The 20,647-nt window shown below is 39.1% G+C and overlaps 1 non-coding gene across 1 annotated transcript; it reads left to right on the forward strand.

The window, feature by feature from the left end:
* Nucleotides 1–19,755: 19,755 nt before the first annotated feature.
* On the forward strand, nucleotides 19,756–19,862 carry LOC111899337 (small nucleolar RNA R71). Its single transcript, XR_002852876.2, has one exon. It is a non-coding gene; the product is annotated as a small nucleolar RNA R71 (small nucleolar RNA).
* Nucleotides 19,863–20,647: the final 785 nt, after the last annotated feature.

Below are 20,647 nucleotides of genomic sequence, written 5' to 3' on the forward strand. Positions count from 1 at the left end.
CATGAGGTGGAGTGTGGACTTTCCTTTAGTTAATGACACAAACAACCACCCCCACACCCACTCCATGACCAGCCACACCTCCCCACCATACCATGTCACTTCCTTGTACTTTTTCCCTCTCTGACAAGTTATTCTCACATTCTAGAAGCTGGGAAAAACCCACCTCTCTCCTCACTTCATTCATTTTCTCTCATTTCCACCCAAACAGCAAACACTTTTCTCTCAACTTCTCTCTTTCAATTTCGAGATTTACAAGCCATTTTCCAAGGCTTTCCTTCTACTTTTGGTAAGTATATTCATCCTCCATATAATTATTTCACTTCCTTCTACTCAAATTAGAGATATTTTACACAAACATCATCACATTCATGTTAGATCTTCGAACCTTTGAGGCTTCTTCTTAATGTTCTTGAGTGGAACACTACCGTTTTCCATCATCCATCTACTAAAATCATATAAGGTGAGTTCATAACCCTACATTTTAATGTTTTCTTAAGTTTTTAGGGGGGGGGGGGGAATACAAGTTAAAACACCAAGAACACAACTAAACTTTCTCAACAGCTTTCATCAAGAAAGTTTAACTCCATTCATGGACTGTTTTGGGAAACTTAAACATTTTAGTTTTCAAAACTGTTTTAGGTGCAAGTACTTACAGTTTTTAGAGTTAAAATGACTACTTGCAAATTTCCACAAGATTTTTCTACAAATTATGGTGATTTTTACAAAACTGCCTATCATTTCAAACATCAATCCGGACCTGTCTATGATTATGGACTTTTTCACACATGTTGGAGGTCATTAAAATTCATAATAAAATTTATGAACAAACTATACTCATTTCCCAAAGCCTCATAATTTACGGATTCTGATTTGGACCTTTGATTATTTTTCTATAAATTTTCTAAGAACAGTAAAAGAAAATGTTAACAACAGAAAAATGCTATAAATTTCATTTCACCTTGTAACATGTTGAGCAAGGTGTATATTTTTATGTGAATATATGTTTTTGCAAATAGATGACATTTTATCTTGGTATATAGTCATACATCAGAAAAGAAATGTATTTTTACCTTCAAAAGTATGGTAATTAATTAGTTGTTATATTGCATGTTGCTTCACTACATTAAAAGTATATATACACATCAGTAAACAAAAGGGTTTTTACCTTCACAAATACAGTAGTTAACCATAACAAACAAAGTTATAAATATTACATTTGAACGTTTTGATAAACTATAATAAGTATGTTTTATGTTTCAATTAACACAAAAAACACATTTCAAAAGCTTTTATTCCCACAGAAAAAGGTTTTACACTATAGCACACCACACGTAAACTTGTTAACTTAAATTGTGAGATATCTTCTTAGTACTCCTAGAGTACGGGTTAAAATTCCTGGTAGTTATAACCAGAGTCTCTTGTAGGGAGAACATGATAGTTGTGTATGGATCTATATTGGGTTTGACACCCCACGCCTTGCTGCTAGCTACAGTAGCACCTACAGGTCTACGGGTGACGAATGTCATAACAGTTTTTGACGCCTGAGAAACATCGTGGCAGGTTCATTCAGTCATAGTATGGTTATAGCGGCTCACATAATGAGTTAACAACACATAAAGTTTACGGGGATTTTCATAAATCAAAAGGGGTTTATGTCGATTTAAAATCACTTTTTATATCAATAATTACAGATATTATTGTATACTTTCGGTCTTCGTAATTAAGACTACACACCATTCATTACGGGATTTTTCTCAAACCAGAAAGGGTTTTACGCCAATTTAAAACCACTTTTATATCTTTAAGTATGACAAATACTTGTTCATTCTCGGTCCTGGTATTTAGGACCACATAACTTTTATAAGGAAAATTTTGGATTTTTCTTGGTAACACACAACACATTACAAAGAACAGTTTCCAAACTCTTTATCTAAAAAGCTTATGAACTCGCCAACTTAATTATTGACACTTTTTCAAAATTACTTGTATTCTCAGGAAATCAACGAAGCCAAATAACCACAAGCTTTTGAGGATGGAACGCTACGGCGTTGAACAACTATTTTTATATCATGTCGTGATCAATCATTGAAATATGTAATACTTGAACCCATGTAATTCTTTACTGATTATATTTATGATTGGTTGTTTTTACTTTGAGCACTATTATACTCGTTGTTGTGATACTATACATGAAGTCCTCCACCCCCGGATGTTTCCGCCATCCTTGGTTTGGGGGTGTGACAGATTGGTATCAGAGCATTGTTTATAGTGAAGTAAGTATATCGAACCACATAAGATATACAAACTATAAATACATTGGTACTAAAGTCTCTGATTTAAAGTTTTCAAAACAATTATACTTTTAGAAATGAAATAGTTTTCTTGTTTAAAGTATTCATACCTGCATTCATACTAACCTACGTGTCATAATGACCAGAACACAAGTATTATGATTGTTGAATATCACAGGTAAGCTCGGGGATGTACGGTCAGTCTTGGGAGTGGCAAAGCCTGATCAACTATGCTGGTCCGAGGAGTGATTAGCACATGCGCAAGAATGGTTGTGATATGGCGACAAGTCTAAAAACTTACCAACACTACCACAATGAGAACATTATAACAGAACATGAGTTTAGAATACTATGGGTGTATTTTGTGTTACTATAAGTGCTTACATGAGAACTAAACAGGTCTCTATCAAGTAGGTCAATAGTTGTTAAGTGGATACGCTAAGGTTATATGAAATTTAGGTGTTATAGACTCAGAATCTGTGACCGTTGCTTTACTTCCTGTTCTCGTTGGATTGTGGATTTGGAGTTACAATCACGTATTCGAAGGACTATCCTGCCTTGATTTCATATAACTAGTATACACTACACAAGTATTGACATAACTTATATAGATCATCTAGTAATTATCTAGATAATTCGTCCAATAATTATCTTCTTACTCCTATTCTCATGCGTACAACATAGCAAGATCCTACTTACTTGGCGACCCCTAATTTCCCAACCCAAACCCGAGAAATGGTGAATGGTTATGAGGAGAACTAGAAGCGGAACCGGAGGTAATCAATCCTCCATGCATAACAAGGGTTCCCGCGAACCGTTTTGACTACATTAAACCTGTGCCCCGTTGGGCAACCGTGATCGAGGGTTGAAATCGACATCAATGACACAATCACCATGTGGAGACCAACGAGGGTGCTATGACCTCAGCCACGGGGGACCAACCGACAGAGCCCTCCCGGCGAAGACCCGGCAGATCGCGAACATCGGGATTAACACAGGGAGACTGCAAACCGAGTTAAAAAACTGCGCACTACTACAGACCTCACTGTCTCACGTACCCGAGACTCAGAAAGAGACTACCAGAGACCAACTCTCTTTTTAGGACATTATCGCCGCTTGGACAGAGGCAACAGAGTAACAGGGTAGACACACGACATTCAAAAGAGGATGATTGCAGCCAAGCGTCGATTGGTAAAGCTGCATGGTGCATCGACTTTGTATCAGGCATCACAAGGGACGGATCGTTGTGAGTAAGTTCATATCGCTCCCAAGACCTTGTAAATTAAGTTCATGAGTATGCGTTGGTACTACTATATTCTAGGTGAAAGCACGACACTGTGATTTAAGCAGTCATACAAATCAAGAGATTTAGTTGCTATCAAAACTCTTCCTTGCAATAATCTGGTGTAGGCCAACATCTAGGTCAAAACTTTCTCTGAAACCAAAATTTCTAGAATCATATTAACAAAATGGGTTTACGGCAGATCCATCAGACTCAAAGCTCTACTAAGTCTTAATCATACCACTAAGCATACATCAAATGGTCGTAAAAAAGGCCTAGCTTGGATCAAATTTCAAGGTTTCACTTGGATACAGAACTACTAATATACATGAGTTTATCATATATAGGCTCTCGTTATGAAATGTTTTCAGAACACCATAAAACAACCGAAATACATTACAAAATGAACTAAGATAAACTTAGTTAGAAAACTCGCGACGTATAGTCATTCTAAAAACTCATTTCCGTCTCACCTTTGAACACCTTGGTTGAGAGGTGCCTTTTTCGTAGACGTATAGGGGGCGATCATACCAGCGCTAATGCACCAGATCCCATCAAAACTCCCCAGCTAAGTGTGTAGACAAACATGATCCTAAGATGAGTAAAGCTTAATGCCCGTACGAAACCTACTTATGCCACTACCATAAATTCGTCTCAGGAACGTTAGCAGAACCACTAGGAATAGTACTGTAATGTGCAAGAATTTATATATGTGAATATAAATCGTAAGGGTGCACTTGAGATAATAATTTCCACTTACGAAGTCGTATTTCATCGTGAAACGAAGCTATGTCTTCACCAATACCAATACCAATGTAAGTCCAGTGTGCTTCCTATGTGGCGAAACAGGACACTTCAAAAGAGACTGTCCAACTGAGAGGAATGACGGGGGAGCCGAAGAAGTGTGAAAAACGAACCAACAAGGGTAACAGGGAACCATATTAGGACTTTTGTAATGTTTCCAATGACAAAAACGTTTAAGTACCACATGTTTGTAATGAATTTGGTATGCTTTCTAAAATCACCATCTTTCTAAAAGTAGTTAAAATACTCTCTCGTTCAAATCAAACCAAAGACACCCATATATGACCCTAGGATCATTACCTGTAGGTTGTGATGACTTTGTACATACATCGGGGTTAATTTTAATCAAAATACTAAAGTCTTGAAACAAATAATTCCATCCTGACTCCTATTCCATATCTAGTAGTAGGAATTGAGTGGGGCCACCCACTCGACGATTTCACCAACATCAAATTACATACGAAGTTCATATACCGCTTGATCATAGAGAGACCTATCAGGGATCATGATATCAAGTATCATTACTAGCTATCGAAACACACCCACTACCAGTGCTAGGCACTGTGGTATGAATCATCTACATTAATAATAATATCGAACAAAACGGAACACACTGAAAAGAAACACAAGAGACCCTATCACTCTAATGAGAACTTCTTACGAATACAACTTAACACATGTTTTACCTAAAGAGGTACCGTTGTCACCATTCAATTTCGATTGTTATTGTCCTCATCTTCCCGGTTTAACGTCTACGAAAGGACCCTTCACCTAACCCATCGAATATGGAAACCATTTTCTCCCATAAACACATCCAGCACGGACCTATGGGTCATCTCTCATTGTGAAACCCCAAAGCACACACCAGAGGAGTGTTATACCTCCCGAAACCTTATCACAAGTATTTCCAGGAGACCCTTCGAGAATGTCACGCATACAACAGACATGGTTCAAGCACAGAAGCTTGGGACGGATACGGTTAGTCTACCACTACTACGTGAATACGTGACGATAGTGTATAATTAAGATTTTACGGACAATGGATGTGTACTTCCGCCCTATTTCCTGTTCCATGTTTGGTTGTGGACTTGGGCAGAGTCACCCATCCAACTGTCTTGCCAACCTTAAGCACATACGACCTATATGCGTAAGTTAAGGATAGATGGACTAGGTACGAGTCCTACCATGAACTTCGGGCCAAGGTTGCCCAGGAGGACGAGTGAACGTCCTACCATCCGAATAATTTTAGTCGCGTAAACCATACCCTCATGCATCCTACCGAGCTAAGCAATCGAGGAACACTACAAGAGGCCCTATGCGACGCTCTGAGGAAAAGTTATTACTTATGACTTAAGACAGCTAAAGACGTACGAGGTCGGATAGATAATACATGACCTCAAACTAGGAGCAGTAGTGTTCGCCCTAGAGGTTTAGAGGAACCATCTCTACGACACGAAGCATACAATCTTCACCGATCATAAGAACCTAAAGGGCACGGACGGTGGGGCATGTCATCCAATGAACCGGATTTGGACATCGAGGTTGATGGATTCATAAATAATGTCACGAATGAAGCACACGAAAGCTTGCTACTCCCCTCCATCTAGGCTCAGACAAGATGTGTCCGGACCTCAAAAAGTACCATCAGTGGGCGAATAGGAAAGCAGACATCGTTACACATGTGGGCAAGTATCGGACTTGTGCCAATGTCAAGAGAGAATAAAGGAAGCCTCCGCGTCTCCTACAACAACCAGTGATACCTGAAAGGAAGTGAGAGCGGCTAACCATGGGCTTCATAACCAAGCTACCTAAGGCAATGGATGGTCTCGATACCATTTGGGTAACCGTCGACAGACTGGCAGAATCCACACTCCCTGCTAATCAAAGAAACCAACAGGATGGAGGAATCGACTAGAATGTACATCAAAGGGATTATACGACCACAGGGTCTATTAATATATGTTATCTCTAACAGAGATAGTAGATTCGTTTCGTCACCCTGGCAACCCTTACACGGAACTACGTTGGACTTGAGTATGGCCTACCAACAGTAAACCAACGGGCAAAACAAAAGGGGCAGTTCAAACCTTAGGCGACATGTAAATAGCTTGGGCGATTAACTTCAGTAAAGCGTGGGAAGGCCCACTTACCACTTGGCGAAATCGAAATGAACGAGAGTCTCCACTTTGTAGCGGACACATAGAATACACTATCATTTCAAAACAATAACTCCTTTAAATCAACTTAGCTCAAGTTACAATAAGAAATTCCAAGGTCGTCATTTAACATCGGGCGGATTGGTCCCCGCCATACCAATTTCTTGTACTACGAAAAGTTTCCCCCATCTTTTCTCCAAATTCTCGAAGTCCCAGTCAAAGTGCTAATTTCGAGATGAAATTCCCTCTAACGGGGGAATGATGTGACAACTGTCAAATTTTGGTCAGGTCAAAGTCAAATAAAGTCAACAAGTCAAACCGGTCAACTCAACTAACCCTTGTGTATTAGAGCTTATGTTAGGTAATTACTATACAACTTGCTATTCTAATGTGAAATCATAAATTGAAAAGTACGTACATCTAGATTTCCTTAACCTAAAACTGTGGTAAGTAACGAACCAAACTTATAAAACAATGTTGCATACTCATCGGGAGTGTGTAAGATCCTTAAAAATGGCTTAACGGGGTTTACGGACCTTGCGTTGCGAAGTCGGACACTCACAAATGTCACACACGAACCCTCTCTCAATCATTTTCACTCTATCTCTCTTTATTTGGAATCTCTCCCAAATCTCTCCGCGTATCTCAAATCTCTCCCAAATCTCTCTAAGTATGTGAAATCTCTCCAAGAATGTGATATCTCTCCCCAAATCTCTCTTTGTATGAGAAATCTCTCCAAGAATGTGAAATCTCTCTAAGTATGTGAAATATCTCCTAAATCTTTGTTTGTATGAGAAATCTCTCTAAGTAGGTGAAATCTCTCCTAAATCTCCCTAAGTATGAGAAATCTCTCCAAGAATGCGAAATCTCTCCCCAAATCTCTCTAAGTATGTGAAATCTCTCCCAAATCTCTCTTTGTATGAGAAATCTCTCCAAGAATGTGAAATCTCTCCCAAATCTCTCTCAAAAGTTCCTTAAACTTTTTATAGTCTTTCGGGCCATCCCGACCCTTAACCAGGTCAAAAACAGCTTGAAACGGGGTAAAAACGGATAAAGTAGACTTAAGGACCCGAAACCCCTCTTAAGGAGCCAATCCCTCTTAGGAACCGAACTTGTCAGAAGCGAACTTGTCAGAAGCGAAGGTGTCAGAAGCGAAGGCATCAGAAGCGAATTACACCCTCTCGGACCGAGGCTCAGTAGACCGAACCCAAAGGTCCCTTCGGACCGAACCTCGCATAGACCGAACCCTACCTTCGCCTTCGCCTCCTATCCCCACTTTCGCTCCATTTCGCCTACGACCCAACAGCAGAAGGGACCGAACCTCGGCCCAGTACCGAGAGGTCTCATAGGAAGCCCTTTTTCAACCAGTTTTCGACTAGTTTTGCGTTTTAGGCCCGTTTTTAATTGTTTTAACGCGGGATTTTGACCCAAAACTTTATTTTAACATATAAGGCCCCGTATTTATTAATTAATCACGTTTTTGGGGATAAACCCTATCCAAGAAGAGTGGGTGAAGTACAAGAGGTGGAGTGTGGACTTTCCTTTAGTTAATGACACAAGCAACCACCCCCACACCCACTCCATGACCAGCCACACCTCCCTACCATACCATGTCACTTCCTTGTACTTTTTCCCTCTCTCACAAGTTATTCTCACGTTCTAGAGGCTGGAAAAAACCCACCTCTTTCCTCACTTCATTCATTTTCTCTCATTTCCACCCAAAGAGCAAACACTTTTCTCTCAACTTCTCTCTTTCAATTTCGATATTTCCAAGGCATTTTCCAAGGCTTTCCTTCTACTTTTGGTAAGTATATTCATCCTCCATATAATTATTTCACTTCCTTATACTCAAATCATAGATATTTTACACAAACATCATCACATTCATGTTAGATCTTCGACCCTTCAAGGCTTCTTCTTAGTGTTCTTGAGTGCAACACTACCTTTCTCCATCATCCATCTACTAAAATCATATAAGGTGAGTTCCTACCCCTACATTTTCATGTTTTCTTAAGTTTTTAGGGGGGGGGGGGGGCGGAATACAAGTTAAAACACCAAGAACAAAACTAAGCTTTCTCAACAGCTTTCATCAAGAAAGTTTAACTCCATTCACGAACTGTTTTGGGAAACTTAAACATTTTAGTTTTCCACACGATTTTTCTACAAATTATGGTGATTTTTACAAAACTGCCTATCATTTCAAACATCAATCCGGACTAGTATGTGATTATGGACTTTTTCAGACAAGTTGGAGGTCATTAAAATTCATAATAAAATTTATGAACAAACTAGACTCATTTCCCAAACTCACTGAATTTACGGATTCTGATTTGGACCTTTGATGATTTTTCTATAAATTTTCTAAGAACCGTAAAAGAAAATGTTAACAACAGAAAAATGCTATAAATTTATTTCACCTTGTAACATGTTGAGCAAGGTGTATATTTTTATGTGAATATATGTTTTTGCAAATAGATGACATTTTATCTTAGTATATAGTCATACATCAGAAAACAAATGTATTTTTACCTTCAAAAGTATGGTAATTAATTAGTTGTTATATTGCATGTTGCTTCACTACATTAAAAGTATATATACACATCAGTAAACAAAAGGGTTTTTACCTTCACAAATACAGTAGTTAACCATAACAAACAAAGTTATAAATATTACATTTGAACATTTTGATAAACTATAATAAGTATGTTTTATGTTTCAATTAACACAAAAAACACATTTCAAAAGCTTTTATTCCCACAGAAAAAGGTTTTACACTACAGCACACCACACGTAAACTTGTTAACTTAAATTGTGAGATATCTTCTTAGTACTCCTAGAGTACGGGTTAAAATTCCTGGTAGTTATAACCAGAGTCTCTTGTAGGGAGAATGTGATAGTTGTGTATAGATCTATATTGGGTTTGACACCCCACACCTTGCTGCTAGCTACAGTAGCACCTACAGGTCTTCGGGTGACGAATGTCATAACAATTTTCGACGCCTGAGAAACATCGTGGCAGGTTCATTCAGTCATAGTATGGTTATAGCGGCTCACATAAGGAGTTAACCACACATAAAGTTTACGGGGATTTTTATAAATCAAAAGGGGTTTTTTATCGATGTAAAATCACATTTTATGTCAATAATTATAGATATTATTGTATACTTTCGGTCTTGGTAATTAAGACTACACACCATTCATTACGGGATTTTTCTCAAATCAGAAAGGGCTTTACGCCAATTTAAAACCACTTTTATATCTTTAAGTATGACAAATACTTGTTCATTCTCGGTCCCGGTATTTAGGACCACATAACTTTTATAAGGAAAATATTAGATTTTTCTTGGTAACACACAACACATTACAAAGAATGGTTTCCAAACTCTTTATCTAAAAAGCTTATGAACTCACCAACTTAATTGTTGACACTTTTTCAAAATTACTTGTATTCTCAGGAAATCAACGAAACCAAGTAACCACAAGCTTTTGAGGATGGAACTCTACGGCGTTGAACAACTATTTTTATATCATGTCGTGATCAATCATTGAAATATGTAATACTTGAAACCATGTAATTCTTTACTGATTATATTTATGATTGGTTGTATTTACTTTGAGCACTATTATACTCGTTGTTGTGATACTATACATGAAGTCCTCCACCCCCGGTCGTTTCCGCCATCCTTGGTTTGGGAGTGTGACAGCAGAAACAAGTCTTAAGGTTAAGTCGGTTGTTAACACTCCAAGCCCAAACTCCGCCCTGGTTTTGGCAGTCGGGAAAGGTCAAGGGAAGAAGAGGAAGAGCTGTTCGAAGGGTACCAAGGCTAGGACCCTTGATGGCTCTTCTTCAAGTGGAACCAAGAAAGGCTTGGTCACTCCTTCTTCTAACCCAAAAGAGGCTGAATGCTTCTATTGCAATGAAAAGTCATATTGGAAGCGGAACTGCCCAAAATACCAGCAAGATGTGAAGGATGGGAAAGTTAAACCCAACTATGCAGGTATTTACACTATCTTATCTAATAACTCACCCCATTTTAACTCTTGGGTCCTTGATACCGTTTGTGGTATTCATATCTGTTCTGATTTGCAGGGACTAAGAAGAAGTTAGAATGTGGAGCATGGAAGAATAAACTTAATGATGGGGAATAGGAAAGCTTTACCTGTCACCGAGATTGGAGTTTATACTTTATCGCTATGTAGTGGGTTTAGTTTAGATTTGAATAAATGTTGTTACTCACCAGAAATGGCAAGAAATATTATTTCCTTTAATGCATTGTATAAACAAGGTTTCACCTTTTCATTTGATAATGAAGTTGGTTCGATTAATGCTTTCTTTAATAATGTTCTTTATTTTAAAGCATTACCTTGTAATGGTGTTTATGAAACTGTATCTGTGGTTGATAACTTAGGAAATAATGTATTGTGTATTGATTCTGTTAATAATAATAACTTGGAGAAAGCATCATTATGGCATTGTCGTTTTGGACATATAAGCAAGAAACGCATAGGCCAACTCCAAAAGGATGGAGTCTTGGAGTCATTTGACCTAAAGTCAGATGATAGTTGCGAATCATACTTACTTGGAAAAATGACAAAGTCACCCTTCACAGGTTCTTGTGAGAGGGGTGAAGGTTTGTTGGATCTTGTACACACGGATGTGTGTGGAACCTTCAAACATGCCACAAGGGATGCTAATCGCTATTATTTGACTTTTACTGATGATTACAGTAGATATGGATATGTCTACTTAATCAAGCATAAGTCAGAGACATTTGAAAGGTTTAAAGAATTTAAACAGGAAGTCGAGAATCAATTGGGCAGGAACATTAAGATGCTTCGATCCGATCGAGGTGGTGAGTATCTTAGTTCAGAGTTCCTTGACTATCTTAGGGAATGTTGGATTGTCTCACAATTGACACCTCCCAGGACACCTCAGTTGAATGGTGTGACTGAGAGGCGTAATCCAACCTTGTTGGATATGGTACGTTCCATGATGAGTCGAGCTTCGCTACCTATCTCATTTTGGGGGTATACCTTAGAGACTGCCGCCCATATCCTTAATCTGGTCCCTACTAAGAAAGTTGCCAAAACTCCTCATGAGATGTGGACTGGTAAAGTACCCAAACTAGACCACATCAAGATTTGGGGTTGCGAGACTTTCGTGAGACACGAGACTCATGATAAGCTCGAACCTCGAAGTGAGAGGTGTATTTTCATCGGCTACCCACAGCAATCCTTTGGTTACCTCTTCTATAGACCTAGTGAAAATGTGGTCTTTGTAGCTAAGAGGGCTGTCTTGAGAGAGAGAGAGAGAGAGAGAGAGAGAGAAAGAGTTCGTAAGCCAAGGAAACAGTGGGAGGCAAGTTGACCTTGAAGAAATTCAAGAGTCAAGTGGTGATGGAACTTCAAACCCTAGCACTCAACTTGAGGAGGAAACTCGTGTTGAGCCAATTGACAAGTCTGTACCTCTGAGGCGTTCCACAAGGGTTAGGAATGCACCTAAGCATTACTATGGATTCCACATTACTGCGGAAGGTGATACACTTATAGTGATGAGACACTGATACGTCTGGATGAACCTAACAGTTACGCGGAAGCCATGGAAGGCCCTGAGTCAGCCAAATGGAAAGAGGCAATGGACAGCGAGATACAGTCCATGTATGACAATCAAGTTTGGAACTTGGTTGAGAATGTACCAGGTCGTAAACAGTTGGGTGCAAGTGGATCTTTGATGTGTGTAAAATGTACTTGTTTTATCCCTACTTTTATTAATATATTTAGCACACAAAGGCAGTGAACCTATCAATTGTGGTATAGTTGAATAAGTAGGGTATCGAACACAGGGAACGACAAATTAAAATTAAAAACTAATTTTATCTAAATTAATAAATAAGAATGGGGTTTCTCTAGTTTTACAAGACTAGAAACTTGCTAACTGTTACTAATTTAAGAACTAGAAAATAAAGGCTTAACTAGATTCAATAATTGGGAAGGAACTTCTGTTTGGTTCAACTCAATTGACTCTATGGTTGATTTTAAGGTAATGGTGCAATGGATTAATTCTTCTGTTGGTTACCGATTCAAATGATTAGATTCGTATTCACTACACTAATCCTTAGCAAATAAACTAACTTAAACAGTGGCCAGTTGTCTAATTTAATTAGATTTACTAGATCAATTATTTGGGTTAATTTAGAATTGCAATAGTTAACTAATTTAATCTTTTAATTAACTTCTTGTTGATGGACATCACACAAGCTTGCACATGAATTTACTCAATTCTCTTGTTAATTCTAGTTTCATATTCATTAATCCTAGACATATGGCATAGTGATCACATAGCATATGAGGTTAATAATCAATAGATGTTCATGCTAATCAATTATCTTCCTATTAACAGAAAATTAATTATTATTCACACACAAGGTTCTTCAGCAAGCTAAAATAACAAAAATTCACCAACTTAGAGTTAATCCTACTAGTCAATCAAACCATATTGTCAACTTTGTATCCCCAAACAGAAGTCTAAAGATTTTAGCTCATATTTGAAGTAAATAACAGCAAACAAACAAAGTCAAATTGTTTAACCATAATGATAAAACAAAAGAATAAGTGGAATGATGAAATTTTGCCTCAATTATTCTTCGGGATTGAATTCTAGCTTCTCTCGTCGTCTTCTAGGGTTTTTTTGCCTTCTCAATCGCAGCTAAACTCTTCTGAATCGTTCCAGAATTCCTCTCCATCGTTCTGATGAGTTATCTCTATATATACGAATCGACTCGTCGAGTCAGGTGGCGACTCGTCGAGTCCATCTCCCAGTCCCCGTATTGTGATAAGTCTCTGGGATCCCGAGTCATTATCTTCTCGATTCTTCGATCAGACTTGCCGAGTAGGTGTTATTTTTGGTGTTTTTCTTCTTTGTTCCATTCTCGATCTCTCAACTGCTTCTCTTGCTTCCTTCTGCTTCCGAGCTTCATTTTTGGACTAAAAATATAATTCAAACACTTTTAAGTACCTTTTGTCCATAAAATGCAATAATTTAGCTAATAAATGAATAAAAATCTATATTTAATATGAACTAAATATGCACATATCAAAATACCCCACACTTGACTTTTGCTTGCCCCCAAGCAAAACTAAATTTTAAAACATTAGAATCACATATGACAACTCCAATCTAATCCAGCCATTATGCCAAGACCGCAACGCATGCATTTGTGTATAAAATTTTTCCTAAGGACCTCCCATACTCCAAATACTCACAATCCTCATAAACACTTGCCCACTCATCCCGAACTATGCTCATTTTATGCAACCCTGCGAATCCATCCGCAGAAAACCTCTTACCCTCAAGGTATTTTTAATTGAGCAACCCAAGCATACATAATCTAGAATTACACTTTTCGATACCACTATGGAGCTTTTTTCGAATTCTTCAATTCCTTGATAATTTTATCTTTGATCTCTTTGAATTCACCACCTTTATTGTTTTGATTTCTTTGTATCTTCAATTTTTTTGAACTTCTTGGAATTTTGATCTTCTAATTTCATTTTTGACTTTGATGCTCCAAAATTCTTACAACTTTTCTTGTAATTCTCTCTCTCTTTTTTTACATGTACCTCACTTTTTTCACTCAAATCCCTACATGCTTAAGCAGGGGCGCTCAATCTCAACCTTTATTGGCTAACGATAACAATCTTCCTAGATACATTTCAGGTTTAGGCTGCTAAAAATATTGCATCCCTCGGGCTGAGCAAGGTCATGTTTATGTCCCATGATTTCACTAGAACAAGGAATCCACAAATGCACTAGAACGTATATAGGCTCAACTAAACATTTGGGTTTTCATCCAATTATCAACACAATTCTAACATGGAATCCTAATTTTACTTTTACTGAAATTTTCTAAATTAAATCCTAAGTAATATTTTTTAATATGCAACAAATTTTTAAAATTAGTCTAAATTAAGATTCTAAATTTTCTAATATGTAACCAACCCCCTACCCCACACCAATTTTATGCAATGCCCTCATTGCATATTATACAAACAAAAATGCAAATATAAAGAGAGAATTGGAACAAACTCCCCTGGGGTAGCAGTCGATAGGTTGGTCACTTTCATTTTAGCTCCAACTTCAATTGACTTTAGACATGGTAACATCTCATCCATGTCTTGGGTGTCAAAATCTCGTTTGGGTCGCTCCAAATACGCGGAAAAACAGTGTAAGATCTTCAGGAATCAATATAGGAAGAATAAATGGTCAAGTGGTACTCTTATCAGCATCAAATCAGCAGTCCCCTTCGGATAAAAATGAATGACTCGTCGAGTCATATATGTGACTCGTCGAGTATAAGCGCGGACATCTTCATATGTGTGAGAATACAAGGCGACTCGTCGAGTTAGTTTAGTGCACTCGACGAGTAGACCGCTGGACGAAAAAAAAATTGGAAGTCTGCATTTGTTCCAGCCTCCAATAAATCTTCAAAACTTTCTCCTCACTTCTGGACTCACTCGCTCATGTCCCTAAGGACCGGACTCGATACTTTGACTCTAATTCTTCCCTTTCTTGACTCTCTATCACTCTTATAACCCTTTTATAACTTTAACCCTCCTATGCAAGCATTCTTAATTCAATTCTGAAAAATAATCAAGCAAACACACATTAAACAAAACAGTAAAAAGTCTTAACACATTCAAACAAACCAAAAACACAAAACATAAAAAAATAAAAATTGAAAATTGTTCAATAAAAATGCAAAGAAATCAATCCTCTTCCTCGTCATGATCTGCTGCTGTTCCACTTCCTCCCGCACCACTCCTTGTACTAATCACCTCGTCCCAAGATGGAATGTACGGAAAGTTACCGCCATCAATATGCGGTATGTTGAAGTGATCGAAAAGCCGGATATGTGATTGATTGCTAAAATTAATGCCCCGCGCCATTTGATCTTGTAGCCGCCTCATCTCCACATTGTACCAATCCATTGGTACCTCTTCATTATCAACCGGAATCACCGGCGGCTCTTCCTCCACATCCCGCTCCCTCCTCGAACGGACCCTCCTTCCCGGTGCTTCGGGACCAACTATCGGATCATCATGCGAGATAGCATAATGACCACCACCACAGTCTTCAATAATCCTGGCCCGCCGGAAAAGAATTGGATTAAATGGAGGCGTAGGAATCATCGTCATAAAGTTCCATGCACCACGGTTCATCAAGCTAAACGAGTTGGCTAGCCGGGTGACAAACATACCACCATTGATTCGAGAAGTTTTGCGATCCTTAACCGCACCCTCCGATAGATATGAAGCCAAACACCATGGAATATTGCAAAAAATGTCGGGTGTGATAATGCTCCATAAATAGAAGACATCAAGGTTAGAAACCTTGTCATCATCCTTCCTTTGGTTAATAGTGGATGAAATGAGACGATGAATAAGGCGGTGTGTAGGCGATCGGATGTTCCCCTCTTGTGCCGATTTTGGAATATAAACTTTGTTGCCAATCGTGTTCCACCACCCCGTGCTAGTGACTCCATCGGGAAACACCATGTGGGATTGCTCCATAAAGGCCCGAAAACAGCTATTGAGACCAAGGGCTGGTCATAAATTCCCAATCGACAGGCAAGGTCGAGCACGGAACATTGATGAAATTCACCCCCAAGACAGAAACTGAAACTTGTTGGGTGATAACAATCTACTCCCCCCGTGAAAGATACTGTGGAGAAGAACTCTAGGCATAGCTCCAAATACACCGGCTCTTGAATTCGAAAGACCCGGCTCCACCCATCACAAATGATTGTTTCTCCTTCGTAGGTAAACTCCTTTAAAAGATACGGAGCTAACTCCTCTTCATAGCGTACTCTCTGCAACCAATCCCAATCTATCCTATTGGGCACGTATATTTCCTTCTTCCTTATGTCGGCTAACTTCTTCTTCCACATCCGCATTGTTGAAGCGGACTCAATTTGTGGGAAATTTAACCAAGGAAAGTCCCCTTGGTGTCCCCCAGAACTTTGGCCCCTGCTGAACATTCTTTCTGCAAAACAAAGATACAAACCCAGAAACATAGAGTATAATTAAAAAAAAACGACATGCACATGTTTCCTGACTCTGTCGAGTCCATGTACGACTCGGCGAGTCGCAAGAACTGCACGAGTCAGTCGGCGGGTCGGTCTAAATTGGACCAGGAAATCTCAAAATTTCTTCAAGGGTTTTGTCTAGACACATGTATATACGGTTTTTAGACAAGAATAAACATGCAAAATATCATAATTTTTCACAAATCGAAACCCTAGAAATCTAATATTTTTCAAAATCGGTTCTTTCTATGCAATTTCCATTATAGATAGCCTTAAAATCATACTTTTAACAGAAAAGAGGAAGAAATTCGTTACCTTTTGTGATGAAACTTGAAAATTTTGAAGAATAATGGAAGAGGAACACTTGAATGCTTCAGAGAGAATTGAGGGAAAGGTGCACGGCGAGTGTGTGTGAAAAAGAAACTGATTCATTAGGGTTAAAACCCTAGTTACCGGTTGTAAAAGTAATTTCAATATTATTTTTTTTTGTAAATAATACCGACTCATCGAGTCGGGGTCAGACTCGGCGAGTCTAGTCGCGATGTCAATTTTTTTTCTGAAATCTATATGGTCTCGTCGAGTCACAGTCAGACTCGGCGAGTCTCTTGTAAAAATTCATAATTTATAAATTTTTTGTCATTTATTAAGAAAAGAAAATTTTATTTCACCCCACAGTTAGTCCATACGCACTCTTAAGCAGACATATCCGATGCATTGGAGAATTAAAAGTCTAAAAACGAAGGAAAATTTTCAAACAAAACTAAAAAAAAAAGTAAAAGAAAGCAAACTCTAAATAACGGGTTGCCTCCCGCCAAGCGCTTCTTTTTAAGGAGTCGTTAGTTGGACTCCTTCCCATCTACATCTCGTCAACTTCCAGCATCGGGAATGCACGCCTAGTCTTTTGTGGTTTGTACTTCGTTTTGTAAGCGTGAATCTTCTTTTTGTAAGCCCGTTTTGCTTCCTCTCTCTTCTTTTTCACAGCATCATCCTCAGCTGTTTGGGCTTCCATTCTCCTCTTTTTCTTCTTTACCCCATGCGTTTTCACCTTCTTTTGCACTTCTTTTCCTTCAAACTGAATTACTTCGTATTTTGTGAAGGTGCGTGCTCTAGGCTTGGTAATGAATGGTTGATCAGCTTCAACCCTCTTCTTTTGCCTCCTCTTCTTTCTCTGTGCTCACCCCATCTTCAAGTGTAATTGCATTAAGACATGCTATATAGGCGTGTTGAACTTCCGTATCCATGTCTTCTTTCTCTGTTTGTTCTCCTAAAGATTGAGGAAAAATTTCCAAATCCAGATTATACAGAGGACTAGCAACCAGCAGATCCAAACTGTCCAAGTTATTATCAAATTCGACTGGACTCGTCGAGTCCAGTAAAGTGACTCGGCGAGTCTGATCATATTCCACCATTTCTTGGGTGTTTTCTGAGTCGGCTTTTTCCAGTAGCTTTTGTAACTCCTCCAAGTCCTTGTTAACATCTGCATCCTCTCCAGAATGTAACAGAAACTTGGTTGGATCTTCTTTTTGCAAAAGTTCAAGTTCTTTTTGTAATATCTCATCATCCAAATGGATAAATGAGATGTTTTCTTTTCTTTCCTCTTCTTGCTTGGCTTCTGGTAAAGCTTTAGATATTACAGACTCGTCACCCACCCTCAATGTTAATGTAGACTCGCATACATCAATTAAGGCACATGCGGTGTTTAAAAATGATCTCCCCAAAATGATTGGGAATTTGGGGTCTTCTTCCATGTCAACCACCACAAAGTCTACCGGAAATATAAACTTGTCAACTTTAATAAGGAGGTCCTCACAAACGCCATGTGGATGAATTATTGTCTTGTCTGCCAAACGGATCTTCATATTTACCGGTCTTGGCTCCGGTAAATTCAACCTCTTAAAGAAAGTGAAAGGCATCAGATTGATGCTTGAACCCGAGTCGGTCAATGCTTGGGTGACAACTTCGTTATCAAACTGGCACAGAATTATAATATTCCCCGGATCGGCTTTCTTTTCGGGTAGTTCACTCAATAGTATCTCCGCGACTTCAGCCAAATCTTTCCTAGCAGCGAAAAGACCTTTTAGCAAGTTGAAGTATTTTGGTGTCTGGAGCATCGTTTCCACAAATGGCACATTAACTTGTAAGGCTTTAACTTGCTTCATGAAGGTTCTATATGCTCAACTTTTTCTACAGGCATGGCTTTAATTGGGTATGGTAAAGGAGGATTATATGGTTTTAAAGGACTGACAGTTTTATCATTCGCGCATGGACTCGTCGAGTCCATTAGAGGGACTCGGCGAGTCAGGTCGGGTTTTGCTGGAGCTGACTCTTCTGCCCTTTCTGTCTTCCTCTTGGAGATCCTTTGTGCATCTGTGAAAATTTTTTCTTTACTGGAGGTCACTGCACTCACATTCTCCATTCTCGGATTGGTTTCGGTATTACTTGGAAGTTGACCTGGTCTTCTTTCGTTCACTTGGTGTGCAAGCTGTCCCAGCTGTTTCTCAATGTTGAGAATGGATGACTGCTGATTCCTTAGCATGTTTTTGGTCTCATGTATTGCAACATCGTGATCATTGTGTCTCTTTTCGAACGCGGCTATGAATCTAGTGAACATTTCTTCCAAATCAGCTTTCTTTTCTACCGGTTCTTCTCTTTGATATAGTCTCCTCTCCTTCTGCTTGTCTTTTTCCTCCTTAGCCTTCTTATACTCTTCGTATTGGAGCCATTCCTTCTTACGTTTTCTCCAATTTTCGTCGTATCGATCGCCACTTGAATAGACAACTTGAGCTTTCTTATTTCCATTCTCATCCAAATCACAATCCTTGGTGAGATGGGGCCCTCTACAATTTTCACATCCCACCCTCATAGCATGGATTGTTTGATCCATTTTTATCATTCTTCTATCAAGACTATCAAGCTTAGCTGTCACTGCCGCTATGCTATCATTTTCCGCATTCACTACTCCCCGACTTACTTCGTTTCTTGGATTGTGGTATTCTCTAGAGTGCTTAGAGAATTCTTCAATTAGCTCCTTGATTACCGGGGGTGCCTTCTTCGTGAGCGGACCTTGAGAATCTAGCAATTGCCTTGTGGTGACATTGACTCCATCGTAGAAAATGGAGACCTCTTGTTGGCTATTAAGGTCGTGATGTGGGAAATTTCTAAGCAAACTCTTGTACCTTTCCCATGCTTCATAAAGAGATTCTTCAGGCTGTTGCTCGAAGTTGGCAATTGCTTTCTTTAGCTTGGCTATTTTGGAGGGCGGACAAAAGTGATCTATGAACTCCTCTTTCATCTTGGCCCATGTGGTGACTGATCCGGGAGGAAGTGACTTTAACCAATCCTTTGCAGCTCCATTGAACGTGACTGGGAGCATGCGAAGAAGCTGGGTCTCGCGGGGGACATTCGGTACATTGAAGTAGTCGGCCACATCATTCACTCCGTCCAAGTGCTTGTAGGCGTCTTCGTGATCCTTCCCACAAAAAGGAATCTCCTTGAGTTGAGAGATAATATGGCCTTTTAGTTCGAAAGTGGCACAAGTCCCGGGCCGGTGTCATCGCGCATCCTCTTCTTCCATTCCCCCATGGGGACTTCATCGATATTAGCCATAGTGATGACTAAATCGTCTTCAAACTCGGAGTCGTGCTCGAATGTGGGTTCTTCTTCTTCCTCGGTCTCGTATTCGATATCTTCTTGAATTGGGTCTTCAATAGTCAAAGAGGCACTGGATGCTATGGATTTGCTGCTCCTCTTCTTGCTGAAAACGGACTTGAGGTTTTTGAGTGGTGAGTTCTTTGAAGAAGCGGATTCTCCAACGGCTTTGCCCTTGCTCTTCCTTAGCGCGGATTACGGGTCTTCAAGAGGGGGGACCAGAGGTGTATCAGATCCTCGGGTCATGAAACAACTGTAAAAAAACAGAAAACGCGTAAAAAGAACAAAAATAAAACAAAAATTTAAAACTGAAACAGCGATGTACTCGCCGAGTCGGCACGAGTGCACTCGGCGAGTTCAAGGCAAAAACAGAAAAAAAAA

Source organism: Lactuca sativa, chromosome 6 (genome assembly GCF_002870075.4).
Source record: "Lactuca sativa cultivar Salinas chromosome 6, Lsat_Salinas_v11, whole genome shotgun sequence".
In the NCBI taxonomy this organism is placed as follows: Eukaryota; Viridiplantae; Streptophyta; class Magnoliopsida; order Asterales; family Asteraceae; genus Lactuca; species Lactuca sativa.